Source organism: Cyprinus carpio, chromosome B9, assembly GCF_018340385.1.
Source record: "Cyprinus carpio isolate SPL01 chromosome B9, ASM1834038v1, whole genome shotgun sequence".
NCBI lineage: Eukaryota > Metazoa > Chordata > Actinopteri > Cypriniformes > Cyprinidae > Cyprinus > Cyprinus carpio.
Window position 1 is genome coordinate 3,117,970 of NC_056605.1, and position 21,426 is coordinate 3,139,395.

Here is a 21,426-nt window from a genome sequence, read left to right on the forward strand (position 1 = left end):
AGATGATCAGGAGTTTGTGTTCAGTTGTCCTGCAGGGTATTAACTGATTAACAGGGTGTTGTACTGTGCCAGCGCCTCAGAGGCATGAGCGGTCAAACAAAGAAGTCTGGAGAAAACAAACAACACAGACAGCAGCCAGTCAGAAACTACTTAAACTTGTTGACCTGTACGTCCTGCTGCTGATATGATGTCATCAGTGATGTCACTCCCTTTGAAGTACTGCTGCAGGCTGTCTATGAGGCGTCCTTGAGGACTGAGGACCAGTGAGAGGTAGTCGTAATCCTCTCTGAAACTCCTTTGGAAGCCACAGAAGACCATCAGCATCACATAAATGAGTCTGAAACGAGTGCAGGTGTGGACGTGTGAAGTTACCTGTCACAGGTGCGCCGGCGGTTGAGCTGGAACTCCATGTTTGCTGCAGGACAAGTGTCTTCTGTAGAAGCTCGCCCTCCTCCTTCAGAAGAGACAAACAAACCATCAAGAACTCATGAGCATACTGGACAAGAAAGACTGAAGGATGATGAGGTTGAATGCAAGTCGAAAATAACACATTTGAGCATATATTCAGTTCATTTACTCCCTCACCTGCTGATGGTCTCCTAAGAAATCAGGATGGTGAGTTTCAGTGCAGGCCTTCACTGTAGACAACAGCTTTATCTTCAGCTTCTTGTCATTGCCTGTCAGCCTAGTCATATGCAGGTCAGTGAGCGCCCTGAGATAAATGTGTACGTTTAATTTATTGAGAGAATTGCTTTAGTTTTGCTGGTTGATTTAAATATAATGTCCATAACTTCATCTAATATGTTCAGTGGTGTTGGTACCTGAACATTGTGCTTCCCTCATTTCACCGTTTCCGCTGAGAAACACATCGTCCCGGAAAGAGGAGCCGGTGAGACACTGCAACAGAGTTCATGAAGCATGTGTTTCCTAAATTAGGGAAACTGTGACAGAAGTCTTCAATCAAGAGGCAACTGTGGAAGGCATATAATATGAGAGTATGTATGTGTGTTTAGACGTTTAACTAGTTGTGCAGAATAGTGCTTGATGCTGGTTGGCAGTGCTGTTGGCTCAACATCATCCTCCGTGATGCAGTGATGAAGTTCAGCCAGCAGATCAATCTTCTCAGGAAGCACCAGACCTTGTTGAGCTTGTTCAGGTGTGTTTGGTGGTTGAAGCAAAACTCTGCAGGGCTGCGGGCCTGCGGCTCTCCAGGACTGATGTTCGCCATCCCTGCTCTATAGTTTGATGGCTTACTAGCATCTTTCCCTGTCTTCCTTTTTGGGATAAGTATTGCTTCTTTCCAACTCTCAGGAATTTTCGCTTCTTCCCCTATTTTACTAAATAACATTAGCAATTTTTCCTTACTTTCTGTACTTAAATGTTTTAACATGATATAGCTTACTTCATCTTTTCCTGGTGCCGTTTTTCTAGTTTTAACTAATGCTCTTTCTATTTCTCCCATACTAAAAGGGACATGACGTCCTTCTTTTTTAAAGCTTCGAACATCTTCTTCAGGCAACTACTCCCCTGATATACAATCCAGGTGTGTCTAACGAGCGCGCTCTGTAGTGGCGGCAGGTCACTCATTTTATCATTGAATAATTATTTCAATTGATTCGTTCGAATGGCTGGTTCGTACAGGAATGAAGCAATTATGAATGGATAATCCTGAACCACCGACTAAAAACGCACATTCTTTCATAAACAAAACACCGCTGTGTTTGCTTTTGTGTTTGCTTTTATGGATGCGCAGGTGTTTGTTTGTTTCTATTTTTTTTGGTTGAATAAGTCAGTAGTTTGTTTGTTAGTCAGTGAATGTAAGTTAATATTTCTTGTTTATTGAATTGTTGTTTTAAATCAATATCATATTGCAAACTCCCTTAATAATCAATAAAAGCAGCCACTCTCCATATTTCATCACAATCTCACAAAGTTCCATAATAATCAATACAGTGCAAAAACACCTTTTAAGTAGAAACCATAGACTCTCCCCTGATTGCAAACACAAATATGCTGATCGGGTCAGTCGCACTGGTGCTCCTAAACATTTTTTCATAGTCGCATGCAGTAGTTTTTAGTCACACAATATAGGCTTTATATATATATATATATTTATATATATAGACTAAAAGCAGCATAAAGTGCACTGTTCAAATGTGTGGGGTCAGTAAAATTTACCAAAAAATGTTTTGAAAGAAATCCCTGCTTGCCAAGTATCATTACTCCAGTCTTCAGTGTCACATGATCCTTCAGAAATCATACTGATGTGATGATCTGCTGCTCAGGAAACATTTCTGATTATAATTATCAATATTTAAAACAGTTGAGTTTTTTTTTTTCAGTATTCTTTGATGAATAGAAAGATATTTATCTGAAATTAAAAGCTTTTGTAACATAACTGTTCATAAGCTTGGAGTCAGTATAATTTTATATATATTTTTTTTTTTTTTTTTTTGGGGGGGGGGGGGTGCTTTTATTTAGCAACGATGCTTTAAATTGATCAAAAGTGATAATAGAGACATTTCTAATGTCACCCAAGATTTCTATTTTTAGATAAATGCTGTTCTTCTGAACTTGCTATTCATCAAAAAAATAAAATAAAAACTGAAAAAAATTATACTAAATTCAACATAGTAGTAATAATAATAAAAAAGATTTTTGAGCCGCAAATCAGAATATTAGAATGATTTCTGAAGGATCAAGTTCAAGTTGCTTTATTGGCATGACATTTGAGTTATAGTATTGCCAAAGCATTTAAATACAGAATACAATATAAAATATGATTACATCATCAAAGTAAAAGGAGACAATAAATGAGTAATGAATGAGAGAAAAATAGATCAATACAATACAATAAAAATAACAACAGCAGATATTTCTAATAATAATAACAGTAATTATAATTATATACAATTAAGAATTAAGCTTTCTTATCTGAATGTTCAGCACTGAGAAGCATCAAATAAAGCAGTTGAATACAATAAATTATCCCTTTCGTATGGTGTTTATGGTGTATGCCATCTCATTCTCTCCAAGTATGTAGTGTAGTTTCTCTGAGTCATTTAGAGTCAAAAATGAACAATTCAATGCTTCAAATTGTGGAATGAATGTTTCCCTTGTAGTGGTGTATTTGGGGCAGACAGAAGGAAGTGTTTCTCATCCTCTGTTTGATTCAGCTCACAGTGTTTGCACAGTCACTGTTCTCTCGGTATCCAGGATTCTTTATCTCTATTTTTATTTATAATTAATGATGAGTGTGTATATTTTTTGGGATTTTTTTTTTTTCTTTTAATTGCTTGATTGATAATTAATTTGCCAGTTTTGTTGTTCTGTTTAGGGTTTGGTTTGGAGGTCAGATTCCTTTTTTTATTTTTCATCATAATTATACAGATATTTGTCAATTTGTTTATGAATGTTGCGGTTGTGATTGGAGTCAGACTCGGTTTGAGTTTCATTCATTAGTTGAAGCACGAGTGTATTTAGAGGATGAGAAACTGTGTTGGGGGGGGATTTATTGGCATGAAGGGCTTTATATTGAACAGATTCAGTGTCAGATTGAGTCAGGTGATGCCAGAATTGAAAAGCTGTTTTTTTTAATTTCAATGTGTAAGGGGTATAAGCCCAGTTCAGCCCTGCAGGCATTATTAGAAGTGCTTCTGTTTACCCTTAAGATGTTTTTGGCAAATTCCAGTTGTGTTCTTTCTATTAAACTTTTGTCCCAGTTTTCAAATTTTTATATTGGTCCCCAAATTTCACTCCCGTATGGTAAGATTGGTTTGATGATTGATTGATATAATTTAATCCATGTTCTAATTGGTAGTTTTAATTGGCCAAACCGTGCTTTTATGGCATAAAATGCCCTCCGTGCCTTCTCATTTAGGGCCTTCACAGCCAGACTGAAGCCCCCTGATGCTGAGATCTCGTTGCCCAGGTAACTGTAGCTGCTGCTGTGCTCGAGGACTTCTGCTCCGTAACTGAACTGGTATCTGCTTCCTTGAGACCTGGCCTTCTTCTGGAACACCACGTGATCATGTGACTAGAGTAATTATGCTAAAAATTCAGCTTTGAAATCAAATAAAAAAATTACATTTTAAAATATATTCACATAGAAAACAGTTATTTTATATAGTACACATATTTCAAAATGTTACTGATTTGGCTGTACTTTGGATCGAAAAAATGCAGGCTTGGTGAGCAGAAGAGACTTCTTTAAAAATCTTACTGTTCAAAAACTTTTGACTGGTAGTGTATTTGGTAAATATTTAATCAGAATACAGTCAGTAATGTTCAGGTCATTATCATTCAAAAAACCGACTGTAACAGAATGATCAGGACACCAAGCAGAGGCTGATTGTATATTATCCCATAAATATTAAATTCTGAGATAAGGAGATGGAAATCCGAAAGTTGTAATAGAAACTCGTATTGGGAGTAACAAGTAAGCAGGTGCATGTGTGTATTTGGGTGGTAAGGCGTTTCTATCCTGCTGTGACTTCTCATCTGGAGCTATTGAGCACATCCTGGTAAATGCTCCCCAGAGCCACCTTTACATCAAACAGAGCCCACACACACCCCAGATTTACGTTAGCCAAAGCCTTTGAGAATGGATAAAGATTGGGAGGGCAACATATCCTCTTCTCCATTCATATTAATGACGGCTGATCAGTCGTGTGGGAGTTTGGCTCTGTCTCCTGGTGCTTGATGCTTTTTGCTGTGCAGAGACCTTCATCAAATGCCAACAGCAGAACATATTGAATAGTGGGGGAAATGACATCCACAGCATTTCTATTCCACCAATATATGCTTGATTTTGAGTAAAACTAATTCTGCTTTTAAAAACTGTACTCATGAAGTAATATTTTGTGAAGACGTCCAAGTCAAAGAGCCCACCCAGAGTCTCTGTGATATCCAGGACCATGTGATTTGGGCGCCTCCTTCAGTATAGACTTTTTATTTTAATAAAGTCATGCTCTCTTGAATGTCACAGGTTCCACAAAATAATAATCAGAACAACTTTTTTCAACATTAATAATAATAATACGAATATAATATATAACAATAATAATGTCTTTTTGAAATGTTCAAAAGAAAACAGTTGTGATAATATTTTACAATATTACTGTTTTACTTTATTTTTGATCAATTATATGAAGCCACGTAAGCTTAAAAGTCCTGAGAGTGGCCTGCTATAGTTTTTATTATTTTGCTGATGTTAAATCAAGAGTAATTTATGAAAACGAAATATTTTCATTTTAAATTGTATATTTTTTTTGTTGTTGCTAAAACAAGCATTTCATTTATTTAACACCATTTCTCACCATTTATCTAGTTTGAATATATATATATATATATATATATATACAGTACAGGTCAAAAGTTTGGAAACATTACCATTTTTAATATTTTTGAAAGAAGTTTCTTCTGCTCATCAAGCCTGCATTTATTTGATCAAAAATACAGAAAAAAAATGTAATATTGTGATATATTATTACAGCTTAAAATAATAGTTTTCTATTTGAATATACTTTAAAAACAATAATTTATTCCTGTGATGCAAAGCTGAATTTTCAGCATCATTACTCCAGCCTTCAGTGTCACATGTAACATCCAGTCAACTCAAGTCATCTTTATTTATATAGCGCTTTAAACAAAAAAGATTGCGTCAAAGCAACTGAACATTAATTAGGAAAACAGTGTGTCAATAATGCAAAATGACAATTAAAGGCAGTTCATCATTGAATTCAGTGATGTCATCATGCAGCTCAGTTCAGTTTAAATAGTATCTGTGCAATAATTTGCAATCAAGTCAACGATATCGCTGTAAATGAAGTGTCCTGTGGTCTTGTCCCGGTGGTCGTCTGAGACAAGGTCTTTACAGGGGATCTGTCTCTGGGGCTCTAGTCCTGGTCTCCGCTGTCTTTCAGGGCTGTAGAGGTCCTTTCTAGGTGCTAATCCACCATCTGGGCTGGATACATACTGGATCCGGGTGACTGCAGTGACCCTCTGACTTGGATACAGACTGGATCTGGTGGCTACGGTGACCTCGGAATAAGAGAGAAACAGACTAATATGAGCGTAGATGCCATTCTTCTAACAATGTAGCAAGTACATCGGGTGTTATGGGAAGTGTTCCCGGTTCCGGTTTACCTAATTAAACAGTCTATCACATGATCATTTAGAAATCATTCTAATATTCTGATTTATTATGAGTGTTGGAAACAGTTCTGCTGTCTAATATATTTGATGAATAAAAGGTTAAAAAGAACTGCATTTATTCAAAATAAAAAATATTCTAATAATATATATTCTAATAATATATTTTCTTTACTATCACTTTTTATCAATTTAACACATCCTTGCTGAATAAAAGTATTGATTTTATTTAAAAAAAAAAAGAAAAAAAATTACTGACTCCAAATTACTGACCAGTAGTGTGTGTATTGTTATTACAAAATATTTATATTTTAAAAACATAGCTTCTTTTTTTTTTTTTTTTTTTTACTTTTTATTCATCAAAGTATCCTAAAAAAGTATCACATGTTCTGAAAAAATATTAAGCAGTAGAACTGTTTCCAACTTTAATAATGAATCATCATATTAGAATGATTTCTAAAGGATCATGTGATAATGATCCTAAAAATTCAGCTTTGCATCACAGAAATAAATTATAATTTAAAGTATAATAAATTTAAAACAATTATTTTAAATTGTAATAATATATCACAATATTACATTTCTTTCTGTATTTTTGATCAAATAAATGCAGGCTTGATGAGCAGAAGAAACTTCTTTCAAAAACATTAAAAATAGTAATGTTTCCAAACTTTTGACCTGTACTGTATATATGGAAAATATTTAATATTATATATAATATTTTGTAACATATACAACATAATAGTACTTATCAATTACAATAGCCAAAAGGTGGAAAGAAACACGAGTGTACATTTATGTGTGTATGGATAAATCAATTACTATATATATATATATATATATATATATATATATATATATATATATATATATATATATATATTGTATATTTTATGCTAGTACTGAATTTAATTCATACTAGTTTTAATTTTAATTAAAATTTTCCATAGGCTTAATTTTGCGGGACTCACCCTAAAAGTATTTTTTCTTTTTTAAGTGTATTCAAAATATAATACAACTCGCATGTCATTATCATTTGTACATTTGTATCTGTATTTATGTGATTACAGTGTCCTCTGCTTTCATCTGAAAATAACTGGAACTCCTAACATTTGTTAATTGTATTAGTATGATGAAATGTCCACAATGAAGTTCCATGAAGGCAAAATCTAAAATGCTTCACTAAAACTGCAGTCACTTGAGGACAGATTTGCATGTTTTCCCCACTTGCAGGAGCACCCAGACTATGACCCTGCAGTGTGTCACACATTTCCCTTCCCCCTGAGAGTCTGGACATTATTCTGGTGGTCTTTGTGCTCTCTGCCATCCACCCAGTATGGTAATAAAGGTCACATACTCTCACACACACACTCATTATGTTAACACTGTAACACACTTGCCCTGTCTATTTGCCCAGTATCCGTCTCGCTATAGCAGCCGTTCACAGCTTAACTCTCTGTTATGTCCTTCAGTCAAATCTACCGATTGCAACATGTATTTAATAGCTTTAAAATAATGAATATATGTTTTTATTTGATCATTCAAACCACTTTTTATATTATTTTGTTTTTCCAGTTCAAAAATGTTATGATAAAACATGATGAAGTTCATTCTTGGACTCATTTCTCTCCGACTCAATGGCTGCAACTATTACAGTATGGCCAGAAGTTATCTAAGATATCCTCAAACATAAACATGATCTTGACAGCTCTTTAGCAGTGTTGTGGAAAATTGTGTGTTTGAGATGGTCAGTTTACATATTTTACCACAGCTCTGGAGTATTTAATATTTTTTTTCTTTGAATAAGCTCACATTGTCTGCACATGTACTCATAGACTAGCTTCTCTTCTCTTGTGTTTGCGTTAACAAAATGTCTCTAGCCTCTCTTCGTACTCTGAGATCTAATGTTTCCACTGATGTTACCTCATCAGTTATCAAATGTTCAATTTTGAATCTGGAGGCCTTGTTTAAGTTATTTGTACAGTGTTCTTTTTACAGGTTCAGCCCCCCTATATTTCATGGGGAACATTACATTTACATTTAGTCATTTAGCAGACGCTTTTATCCAAAGCGACTTACAAATGAGGACAATAGATTAAATTGAGTAAATCATAAGAGAGTTGATATATAAGTGCTATAACAAGTCTCAGTTAGCCTAAACACAGTATACGTAGCAAGGGCTTTTAAATAATATAATAAATAAAAAGAAAACAGATAGAATAGAAAAAGAATAGAGCAAGCTAGTGTTAGAGGTCTTTTTTATAATTGTATAATAAATGAAAAGAAAATAGATAGAATACAAAAAGATTAGAAAGTTAGTTAGATTTTTATTTTTTATTTTTTTTTAATAGAATTAGAATAGTGAGTGCAAAAGTTAGAGGGTCAAATAAAGATGGAAGAGATGTGTTTTAAGCCAATTCTTGAAGATGGCTAAGGACTCAGCTGCTCGGATTAAGTTCGGAAGATTATTCCACCAGGAGGGAACATTTAATTTAAAAGTCCCGTAAAAGTGACTTTGTGCTTCTTTGGGATGGCACACTCAAGCGATGTTCACTTGCAGAACGCAAGCTTCTAGAGGCACATAAGTATGAAGTAATGAATTTAGGTAAAGGGGTGCAGAGCCAGTGGTTGTTTTGTAGGCAAACATCAATGCCTTGAATTTTATGTGAGCAGCTATTGGTAAATAGTGCAAATTGATAAACAGAGGTGTGACGTGTATTCTTTTCGGCTCATTAAAAATGAATCTTGCTGCCGCATTCTGGATTAATTGTAAAGGTTTGATAGAACTGGCTGGAAGACCTGCCAAGAGAGCGTTGCAATAGTCTAGCCTGGACAGAACAAGAGCTTGAACAAGGAGTTGTGCAGCATGTTCCGAAAGAAAGAGATTGATCATCTTAATGTTGAATAAAGCAAATCTGCAGGACTGTACAGTTTTAGCAATGTGGTCTGAGAAAGTTAGCTGATCATCAATCATAACTCCAAGGTTTCTGGCTGTTTTTGAAGGAGTTATGGTTGATGTGCCTAACTTGATGGTGAAATTGTGATGAAACGATGGGTTTGCCGGAACCACAAGCAGTTCTGTCTTGGCAAGGTTGAGTTGAAGGTGATGGTCCTTCATCCAGCAAGAAATGTCTGTTAGACAAGCTGAGAACATATGGAAACATATCTGCACTGAAAAAAAAAATCCATAAAGTTTACGGTAAAAAACCGGGAGCAGTGGTTGCCGGAATTTTACCATAAAAAATATGGCAGCAACATTTTAGGTTTTACAATTTTAACTCAAATTTACAGTTAAATATCGTAATTTTATTACCTGATATAATGTTAATATACCAACCTGTTGAAGTACTGAAATCTGATTTGTACCTTTGTAATACACTGATGACCACCAAATGCAGGTGGTGAGGAGAAAGTCACGTGATGAACCAAAGCCCATCACAAGCAGCTTTTAAATACTAAGAAATATAGAAGTGCACAGTGTCATGCACACAAACACTAAACACCATCATGGTAACACACATGAAACTGAAATAATGCAATATACATTCATTTAACAACATTAGGTGTAACACACAACCCTAATATACAAGAAGAACCATAATTATATATATATATATATATATATATATATATATATATATATATATATATATATATATATATATATATATATATATATATATCAAATTTGAAATGTAACACAGGGAATTCTGGGACTGTCAATTTACAGTTATTCACCGTATATAGTATGGGAAGTTACCATTAACCATTTAACAGGTTTTCACTGTAGCATTTTTACAGACTTTTACTGTTAAATTCACGGTCATTTTTACAGTGTGGCATTACTGAAAAAAGCTGGACACAGTACTCATAATTGCCAGGGAAGCTGAATATCTGCAAAACAAGAGCCATTAAAAAGGTGGTAGCTGAATAAAATAAATTGATGTATTAAAATAACTAAAGCTAAAACTGAAATAAAATTAATAAAAAAAACTACACAGATTTTATAAAAATCTGATAAAACAACAAAATAATTTAAACTCTAACTAAAATTAACATAAAAATAAAATATAAAAATAAAAATTAATTCAAAAAGCTGTAATTGTATCTCAGTTATATTAAATATTATAAAAATTTGTCCATACAAATTATATGGATAAATTATGTTCAAACTCATCTGATGCCACATTTATATATAGCTTTATAACCTCTCTGTTAATGATAAAAGATGAATCTGCTTAAAACACTTCTAACTGAACCTGTGTGTCTTTCTTCACAAAAGGTAGAACCTTTTCAGCTGATTTTTAGATATTGTTTAACTCCCTGCATATTATTTTTGGATTCCATCCAGGTTTTGTCTTGTATAAACCCCTAATATTCATGCTGAACGTCCTGATCTCTGTATAGACGAGCTTCATCATTTGTTTTCTGATGCTGGTTTGGAGGAGCTTCAGAATCTGGAAGACGGAAGACTGCAGGTAAACAGAGGAAAGAAAGTGGTAATGCACAGAGTGTGGATACAAAGCAAATACAGGAAGCCTTATCTGACTGAGGTCTAAAAGAACTGGGCTAAGGGCCTTGAACACAAAGTCCTATCAAGATTTCAGAGGACACTTCCTTCGTGATAGACTTCAAGCAGAGCAAATGATGGAGATATAACATTACAAAAACATCAAGAGAAAGCAATCAATTTTTATGTTTCTTTTAACTTCCCATGTCCCACTATTTGCCTTTGTTAGGGTAACTGTAATGTAATTAAACTTTTTTTTGTTTGTTTGTGTTTTTTCTCAGTAACTGTAACAGATTACAGTTATGGGTAGCGCTTTATTTTAAGGTGTCCTTGTTACACGTTACATCTACTTACTATGACAATTACAATAAATTATGCATAATTACATGCAAGTAAAACCCTAATCTTAACCCTAACCAGACAGTAAGTACAACTTTCCAGCTTGGCTTTTTCAAGCCAACTTAAAGTTTGTCATCAAACTTTTACAATCAAGTTACAATTAATGGCAAAATGATGGAAATGTAAACCGATATTTCCTGCTGACACACAACAGCAAACGATATAAATAAGTGACAAACCATTTTTTAGCTGGTGAAAATTCTAGTGTTCTATGCATAACGGTGTGTGATGCTTAGACTGATGGGACAGTGATCTCTGAGTGGCCCTCCCAACATCTCTTTTTATGGGACGACTGTCAAGTATCGCGATAGACAGTGCTTTAAGAGAGCAGCTTCATGTCTTCAGTCATCTTTCTGCTCCTCAGCAGCAGCAGCAGCAGCACGCGCGCGTCGGGACGCACTGCAGAGGGCGATGAAGGTTTGTGTGTCTGTCCCGAGTGTTGACAGCCCCTCCTCTCCCGATGAAAAAAAACAAACACACAAAAACACCGTCATTCACTTAACCTCCCACATTTTGTGTGGTGTCGCTGATTGATGTCTTGCTCTCTGGTTCTGTAAAGTGTCTGGATGAGTGCGCGAAGTAGCAGTGGAAGTTCGGAGGGGGCGCCATCTTAGCTCCAGCAGCAGCAGCAGCAGCAGCGGCTCCCCGGCGCCGTGTTCTCCCGCTCCGCGCGCCGCTCGCACCGTCCGAAGGAGGTAAAGTGTGCTTCTTTTATTCCCTCACCCTTCTAGTTTTGGCTAGTGGACGGGTTTTGGCGGAAGGTTCCGCCAGTGGAGTTAAAACTAGGTTATAATGACTCGACCGACTTGGCTAGCGAGTTATAGTACGAGGTTAGCATTCGCTCGGGTTAGCCTTTTAGCCGGACTAGCTAGCTGTGTATCGGCTGACAAGCGTGTTAGCATATTTTTAGCATGCTAGCGTTATGGTTCTCCTGGCTAGTTAGCCGCCTAGCTTGTACTGTCAAAACAAATGGTAAAAGTAGCATGCTAGCGTGTTAGCTTCGCAGCTGGTTAGCATGGAAACCTCATAGCGTTGTAGCTTCTGGCTAATTAGCATCATAAGCTCGTACTGTACTACAGTGCAACTGCTCAGTGTGAGCTCCAGCAAGTCAAAATAAGAGCTGAAGAAAGCGTCACCTGTTTTAAAACATGCACCGGCGACTTGACATCGCGTTTAAAGATTAAGATAGGATGGAAACTGATAATTTTGGCGTTAGATTTGAGGTTTCAGTGAACAGGAGTGATACACAGAGTCGCTGATGGAGCTGTTGTTTTCCCGTAGCGCTTTTTATTAACCTTTATTGTGGATCCACTTGTTAATTATTGGATTAGATTGCATCGTGTATGTTTATTAGAGCACACAGTCACACCGAGGTGTTGTTGTTCTCTCAGTTCGGGCTTGGTCTTGCTGTAATGGGTGTATATTTGGCATTGCGCCCGTGTTAAGGTGTCGTCCACTTCCACACACATGGCATTTAGGATATTAGTGGAGTTGTTGGCCAGTTGTCAGCTTGTGTCAGTGCACACATCTGACCTTTCCTCCTGTCACCGAGCACTGCATCCTAAAACTGCTGTGTGTGTCTGTCAGCATGCCTCGAAAGGAGATCATGCTGCTGCTGCTGCTGCTGCTGTGTGTGTGTGGTGTTTTCATTGCAAAGAGACTAAAGATGAGTGATAGTCCTCCAGGGGAGATGTTTAGGTGAGAGCCTCTACAGAGATGTTTAACTGCAAGAACAGAGATTGCAAGCGAGCAATGTGAACATGCATTATTGATTATTGTTAGTTTACACAACAGTCTTAATAGATTTATTTTTTATTGATTTATATTAATTTAATTATATCTGTCAGTAATAATGCAATTAAGGGTATATAAATAATAATGAATGAATGAATGATTCATTCTTCACACACACACACACACACACACACACACACACACACACACACACACACACACACACACACACACAGAGTATTGTAAAAGTTATGGCATAGAACCCAAAGTAGGTGCTTTTGATTGACAGCGTAAGTCCGTGTCAGAAACAGGTGGACACTGTGAGCTAAAATGACATCCGTGCGTTGTAAGGGTTCACCCGGGTGCGTGTGCAGGGGCCTGAGAGCAGCAGAGCCACGCAGAATGTCAAGAAAATGATGCCTCTTCACCAGAGAGTGTGTAAAGGACAAAGAGCAAGAGGGATAATTGAGTATTAACTATCCTAGTGCCGTCCTTTACACAGTTTTGTGTTTGAAATGCGTTGTCTTTATTTTCGGTCTTGGTTGTGGGAATGTAATTTATCGAGTCTGGGTGATGCTGTTAAGCAGCATCTGTTTACTCGAGCTGTATCTCCCAGATGTGTCGTTTTTGAAGTATAACTGGATTATTTAGCACTCTTGAAACACATCCACTGAGTCTGAGGCTGCTCAGAATAGCCGGCCTCCATTACGTACTCTAATGATAAAGCTCCCCTGCGGTCCTGTCTGTGTCCTGGCCTGATAACACCACTGATCTTTGCACTGCCATTTTGTGTCAGTGGGAATGTGCGGGGCATCCATGTTGGCTCTTGGTCCTTCAGAGAGAGAGGGATGAGTCTGGTTAAAAGGCTGCAGCCAGACACTACACGGCCAGCAAGAGTTTCATACAGCAGTGTCTGCTTCAGAGAGCTGCTCACTTCTTATATGCTATTGTTTCAGTCCCGGTCACAGCATTGCATTACATAATATGTGTTTCACAGTAACACACAATTCACAGCTGAAAGGCTGATCTGATAGTGGGCAAGTCACTTTTGTTTATACAGTACAGTTGTGTCAAAGTTTACAGTAGTGTACACTAAACACTGCATCCATTTTTTTTGGTAACAAATGTCAACTTCCCATCATTATAATATTCTCCAAAGAATAATTAAAGGGTTAGTTCACCCAAAAACTAACCCTTTAAGCTTAATTAAGCATTTAATAATAAAAGTATAATATTATTGAAAAAAAGTAAATATTATATTATCCAACGCATCTATTTTATTCCAACTAAAATCATTTAAATGAACATCACACAATTTTGTTAGTCCAGTAGAACTGTGCATTCAGACAGTACTGTTTAATTGTACCTTAAACTTTGCAAGACGATTTCTAGTGTTTTCCATTATGCATTACATCTGTTTCATGCAAAATTTTTAATGCATACACTGTGCGTCAATCACCTTCAGAAACAGCAAAAATATTTGGTATTTTGGCCTTGATGACATACTTTTTTTTTTTTATTTAACATTAAGATCTACACCAGCTCTTTCATTTACATTAAAATTGCATTCATATCAAGCTCCCTCAGATTAGTTAAGATTAGTTGTAAACTTGAAATAATTAAAGTTCTGATTCATACATCAATCTGATTTAGGTATGTCAATTTTCGATTATTTCAATGATCAATCGTCGTTTAAATTAAACAATCAATTAATTGTTAAACTTAATACTGCAAAATGTGTCTATTGCAGTGGCATATAGTCACCGGCATGACAGAATATGCAAATGCCACTCAAGTGCCAGCTTCCTCACCCGAATTAAAGGGGGGTTTCGTCTAAATAAAAGGCTAATAGCAGGACTGTAAAATGAATAGATGTGATTATGATCTTTTGATAAAATGAAGAGAACGCGCCATAGTTACGTTTAGGATCATTTTACTTTGTTGGCTGTTTCATATCCCGTCATGGTTTCATGGTGCTCGTTGTTGTATTTTAAAACTAGGGCTGCATGATATATCGGAATTATCGAAATATCGTAAATGTAAATATCGCAATATGCATATCGCAAGGGCGTGCGATATCTGAATCATTTTAATAATAGGCTACTTAAATCATAACGTTGCAAAAGGTCAAAGTTTTAGTTTGACGCATATAGCACAGAATTGCTTGACGTTAAAAAGAGTTAAGTGCAGTAAGTTGCAGTCTGACTCACACCTGAAGCGTGTGCACAAGCCACATCTCGCGCTGCGTCTCTTCAGTTCTGCCCATAGACTGTATAAAAACAGGTTCTGTCGCACACATGCAAAGCGCGTTCTTACGCACAGAGAGATGCACTTTATTACACCAAATACACAAAATATTGTTCTTTTTAGCAACATCACATGACCCCTTTAATACCCCTTTGTGTTCTGTTTTGCCGGTTGGTCACAAATTTCCATTTTTAATAATATTTATTGTTTATTTTCCCAAATCCTCACAATCTCACCCTGTAATTTCACAGGTTTATTGTCACTCACTTTTAATCACTTTAATTTAAACAAAGCTGGGGGAAATGAAGGGATTCGTGGCCATGAATTAAGTTTTAGTTAAATCATGGGTTTTCTAGGGAACAAATGAATGAAATATGGACAGTGGGCACAAATTAAGTCGTGGGAACGAATTAACAAATTATAGGATTGAATTATATATCTGTCCTGCTTGTGTTCGCAGCCCTGTCAAAGCACAGAGCCTGATATGAAACGATTATCTGGGAAATTATAATTGAACATGACTTAGTTATTACATTTCAATGCAAAAGAACTTTGTATTGTTTCTGTTTTAACGTACTTTTAAAGTTTGGATCACATTAGAAGCGTAATTTGCGCGTTCGTAAATTATTTTCGCCAAAGATCCAGCCTCGTCACAGTCCCTCACAGCCACTCAATCACATTTCACATGTTTGCGCATGAGCCGCACGCAGCCCAAAATCAAACTGCTTAATTGACCAGCGATAGCTTTAATCGATTGCATCTCTTATCGATAATTAATCGATTGCCGATTAATCGTTGACATCCCTAATTTGATTATTAACTCATTATTAGGTTGCATGTACACGCAGCCATTATAGACTACTGAAGCTCTCAGGAATAGGCAGCAGTTTCCCTCAGATTCACACAGGTGTTCTTCTAGCAGACTATCACATTAACTATCAACATGATCTGCTAATCATATATAATAATGTTTTATATCTAATGCAGTAACATTCAGATATTTTTAAAATGTGACTTGACTGTCCAAATTCTTTTTGAGGCCACTGTATGTTTAGAAGAAATGTGACGGTCTGAAACTTTGTGGTAGGGCTATTAGGATTAAGATGTTCTTTGTATTGTCATTGTGACATGGTGCCACAGTGTCTTGAAGTTGTTTTCTCTCTGTCAAAGTGACACTGATTAAATGATCTCTCATATTTATGAAGCAAGCAATACTAAAACGTCTGCGTCTGCTTTCATTTAATTTAGTGCCTGAGTGGGTGGGTGTCTCTTCAGAACAGTTATAATTTCGTATTTGTATGTTTTGGTTGGTATTTGGTTATCATTTTTATTGTGCGTTTTTTTTTTTTTTATATATGTATATATTTTTTTATGAATTTTTTCAGGAGAGCAATAATATATATATATATATATATATATATATATTTGGAAAAAGGGCACAGTTTTTTAAATATCTGAAAGTACACTCTTATCATCAGTCAGTCAAGCATTATAATAATAATCAAGTATTATTAAATAATAGAACTTTAGTAATTAGAAATAAACTTGAGAACCATGTTTGAATGCATATTAGTCATTTTAACTGGACTGGTGGTGGTGCTTTTGGTCATTCAGTGTTCCTAAAAAACAAAAATGGGCAAAAATACTGATAAGATAATAATGATACGAATTCTAATAATAAGAACTATAAAACACACTAAGGATTAATGAGCTGCTGCATTCATGACTATTAATCCGGTTTTGTGCATCTGCTCGAACTGATTTGCTGAAATGAAAACCGGGACAATAATAGGTGAGAGCCAGCCAATGAGATTGCCGTTTGTGCATTAGTTCCGCCCACTACCGGAAAACCCGGGAGTTCTTAAAAGCTGAAGAATTCCAAAGGAACGCTGTTATTTTGACAGGAAAATAAAACAAAGAATATTGTTTACATGTAGCGCGTCAGTTCACTCAGTCATAGTGTTCGGCGAGTGAAAATGTATGTGCTAAACTTATACTTAGCCTCCAACTCACACACTGGCGAGTGAAATCTGAGAATGTATTATCCATTGGCTAATGTTAGACATTTAGTCCCCCAGAGTGAAGATTTAGTTACATATGCGAGTGATTTACTTGCAATGTAGAGGGTTGCATTTACACCGTTGCATTGTGTTTGCATTGTGTTGCAAATGTTTTATTGTGGCTGTTTAAACACAAACTCTATGAACAAGCATCATAAAACACATTTGTATTGCGGGTGACATTAGTTCTTTGTGTAATTAATTTTTGTGTTGTGTGTGAAATTATTGTTGTTGGTTGGAGCGTCGTGAAGTGAAGTTACGTAACGTTCATGGAATATCTGATGCACATTCCATTAAAAAAAACAACAACAACAAAACCAACAAAAAAAAAAAAACATATTACAAGAGCATCCTCAAAATCACAAGTTCCAATCTGATTGGCTGGCTTTATGCAATTTCATAGCGCACAGTCAGCGTTTCTGGAGAAGTACGTGTTTGATTCGACAGATTATGAGCTTCATGGCTTTGAATCTTGGAAAGATTTATTTGGGATTTGTATATTTGCTTGATGTTTTGTTTACTATTAGCAAGTAAACCCAGTGGGCCTCGTTCATGAAAAACAAGAATGATTTTTTGTAAGTTGTTTGTAAAGCCATTCTGATGTATTTTGAAAATGTTAGTTGGAACAAAATGGTGCATAAATTATTCAAATGTTTTGCATTCTTGTAGGTGCAAAACAGTGCCTTTTTGATAGCACTATTTACCAAGTAATATAATAATCATAAAAAAAACTTAACCAATTAGTCAAATGTGAAAAAATTTGTTGAAAGAAAAAAAAAGACTGAAAACAAAGTTCATTGTCCCTTTTATTATAGGTTAGTAATACAGTAGCAGTAGCATTAAATATTTTTTGTTATTATAACTAGGGTTGGGCGATGTCTACCGAATTGCAGGCTAGAGGATCATTCACACAGAATGCATTTTTCCATTTCACTGTGCTACTTTCCCATAGGTTTTCTATGTAAACTGCCCTCGATGGACATCTGTGACCATTGCTTGTTTTGCAGAGCATTAAAGTGTTCTTTGTGAATGGCCTCTGGCTCTATTTCTGCTTTTCCATATGCACCACTGTCAGAGAACGAATTTGCATTTTCACTTATAACATCTGTTTTTTTTTTTTTTTTTAAACCAATTATCAATGATGAATATAATTGACTCTTCACCTTTTTTAAGGATGTATGGATGAAATGTAAGGTTTATCAATAATTTATTTTTTGAATTAGGGTAAACGTACCTATTAACCCTATGAAGTCGGCTAACGCGGATACACGTTTTGAGGAAAATTCTCCTGATAAGACTGAAAAGAACTTAAATTACACTTTCAGTTTTGCTCGTACTGATAAAAGCAATACATCAAACGAATCTGTAAAGGGTCTACTTTTATTTGTTTATACATCTCTTAATTTTACAATAAGTAGTGGAACTTACCTAAAATAAAGGCTTAAATATCTAAAAAAAAAATTACATTTAAAAGGCTACTCTTTTGTAGGGATGGGAATCTTTAGTCACCTCACGATCCGATCCGATTCCGATTCTGGGAGTCACGATACAATTCCAGAACGATTCTTGATCTACCATGCCTCTCTGCAAACTGCGCGTTCATCATTAGTTACTGGACAGACACATTGGTAACTTTCCCGTTCAGCGCTACATCTGGAGAGTCTTGTGTTCAGAGGGCAGATGTGAGCTCCTAGATGTTTTAAACCGCGCAGGTTTGTTTACCGCATGCTGCACTCGTGTGAAAGAGCTTTAACGGTGCGCGTTTTGGAGACTCCGTCGCTATGGAAACAAGGACGCCAAAATCACACGCAAATGAGCTTCTCTAATAGCCTATATCTTATGAAATTTATTTACTTATAATTGCTATTAGTATTATAAACAGTGCAAAATACTTATTTGTTTATTTATAAAATATGGAACAAATCGCATCCCATATTGTTTTGATACGGGACGCATCATTTTATCTTTAAATACGGGAAGATTTCGTATTTTAAGGGATGGGTGGCAACCTTAATAACTGGTTGTGTTTACATTAATTTTGTGTCATAAAACTATTTTGAGACGCTAGTGCATTAAACCACTTACATTGAGTCGCGCACAGCCGCATGCGCGAGCAGTTTTCACAAACAAAGCGCGCGTCAACATTTGAAATAAAGTAGCCTTCTGTTAGTGAGGTTCATATTTTTAATATATAAGTCCACTGCATTCCAAACACATAATTTATGAATTCGTAGAGCATTTGTAAGGAAAATACCGATGGGCAAGACTGCACATCAAACAAAGTGCACATCTCTCACAGCGCATCCTGTGCAGTGAAGCCGCGAATGTCCTTGTAATTCGCTTCAACCTTTCCGAACTTTATGAAAGATTATTTTACCGAAGGTTTGAGTGGTGTATGTGTGTGAGGAATTTGAAGAAAGCAGGGTACGGGTGTTTCTAAAGCAAACTCAGAGTCATCACTCATCAGGCTAAAAACTAAGCTCAGAATTGATTCTGAAAATCATTGATTTTTTTTTTTTTTTTTTTTTTTTTTTTTTTCCACCCCTACTCTTTTGGTGAAAGTTTTCAGACAGCTTTCAAAATGTCCGCCGGACAGTGTGAACACATGGAGACTCATATCTCAGTTTGCAATGATCTGATTGACTTGAAATTACAGGAGGAATGTAGTAACAAACACATCAATTTGTTAAGATGTCAAGTATGATAATACATCATTTTTTCTTTTTATAATCTGAGCTCAAATTTGACCCTGGACCACAAAACCAGTCCAATTTTTCAAGCTGAATAAATAATTTCCATTGGTGTATGGTTTATTATGATTGGACAATATTTGGTTGAGATACAACTATTTGAAAATCTGGAGTCTGAGGGTGCAAAAAAATCAAAATATTGAGAAAATTGCCTTTAAAGTTGTCCATATGAATCCTTAAAAATGCATATTACTAATCAAAAATAAAGTTTTGATATATTTATGGTAGGAAATTTACTAAATATCTTCATGGAACATGATCTTAATATCTTAATGATTTTCGGCATAAAAGAAAAATCAATAATTTTGACCCATACAATGTTTTTTTTTTTTTTTTTGGCTATTGCTACAAATATACCCCAGCGACTTAAGACTGGTTTTGTGCTCTAGGGTCACAAATATGGAAGTGTGCTTAAGGTACGTTTACCCTATTTGAAGTGTAAAGTTGTTTTCAGATCACACTTTATGGTAATTGTGCAGGTCTTTCACTGGTCTGGAGTTTGCGGGTGTGAATGTTGTGTTCTTAGTCCTGTCATGTGAGGTGACACTTCTCAGGTTTCTCAGCGTATCTGTCTGAGCGTCACGGCTCTCTGTGTCACTGCAGACCAGATCCACATTAATAGCTCGAGCGATGCTAGTACAGGAGAGTTTATGTAACCCTGTGTTGAGATGTTAAAAAGCCATTGCTATTCTACACCATACTGTTCTTGTCATTAACACACAGGAAATTAATGAGTGTTGGTTTTAGTTTGTATTAATCTGACACTAGCCATAATTCTGTAACCATTTGTCTCTTATTTTCCTGTCTCCGAATGTCCCCTGATGTAATCCTGTAGCCTATGTCTCACGGGTGTTGTGTTCTTCTCTCCTTGTTATATTTGTGTGTTCTGGCTTTGTTCTCTTCAGAGAAGGAGAGAAAAGCCGAATGTGTGTGTGTGTGCGGTCACCCACCGGTGGAGGAGTGTGGCATCAGATTCTCTCCTGTCTGTATGTGCATTACTCCATAAGAGAGTCATTGATGAGTTTCCACAGTGCCGTCAGTCACTTCCAGTCACCTCATGCTTAATTTGACATTGCACTCTCTGAATTAGCGGGTCATTGTTTTTTCAGAGCAATTCTGTCATATGAAGCAAATTATTGGAAGTGGATTCTGTAATGTTGAGTATATGGTATCGTGCTTTGGGCATCTCTGTTGGTGTGCAAGAAAGACTCTTGGGTTTAGACGAGTCTCAGTGGAGGGGATGAAACGCTGGTTATTTTTCTAGTTTGTGGTTGATGTGGGGACACATGGAGATGTTATCCAAGACTGGTAATGTAAAGTGTTGTGATATGATGTTATTACAGTTTAGAAAATCTCATATTGTTTGGACCACTAATATCAGTACTGTCAAAAGTGGTTCCTGGTTAAAGGTGCTGTATGTAAGATTTTGACTAAAGCATAAAAATACCATAACATGTTTGCAGATATTTAAGAAACATTCTAAGTGAACATCTTGTTTATCTGAAGAACAACGCTACAGTCATTCTCCTTTGAAAATGTATTCCATTTTATTCATGGTCAAGTGCTCTCCTTC

The 21,426-nt window shown here is 36.0% G+C and overlaps 1 protein-coding gene across 1 annotated transcript in view; it reads left to right on the top strand.

Moving 5' to 3' along the window:
* The first annotated feature begins 11,720 nt into the window (after window positions 1-11,720).
* Window positions 11,721-21,426, top strand: part of LOC109085113 (serine/threonine-protein kinase tousled-like 1-B) — a 40,014-nt gene continuing 30,308 nt past the window's right edge. The window contains exon 1 of the mRNA XM_042730634.1: window positions 11,721-11,757. The gene's annotated coding sequence lies outside the window, so the exon portion shown is untranslated. The remainder of the gene's footprint in view (window positions 11,758-21,426) is intronic.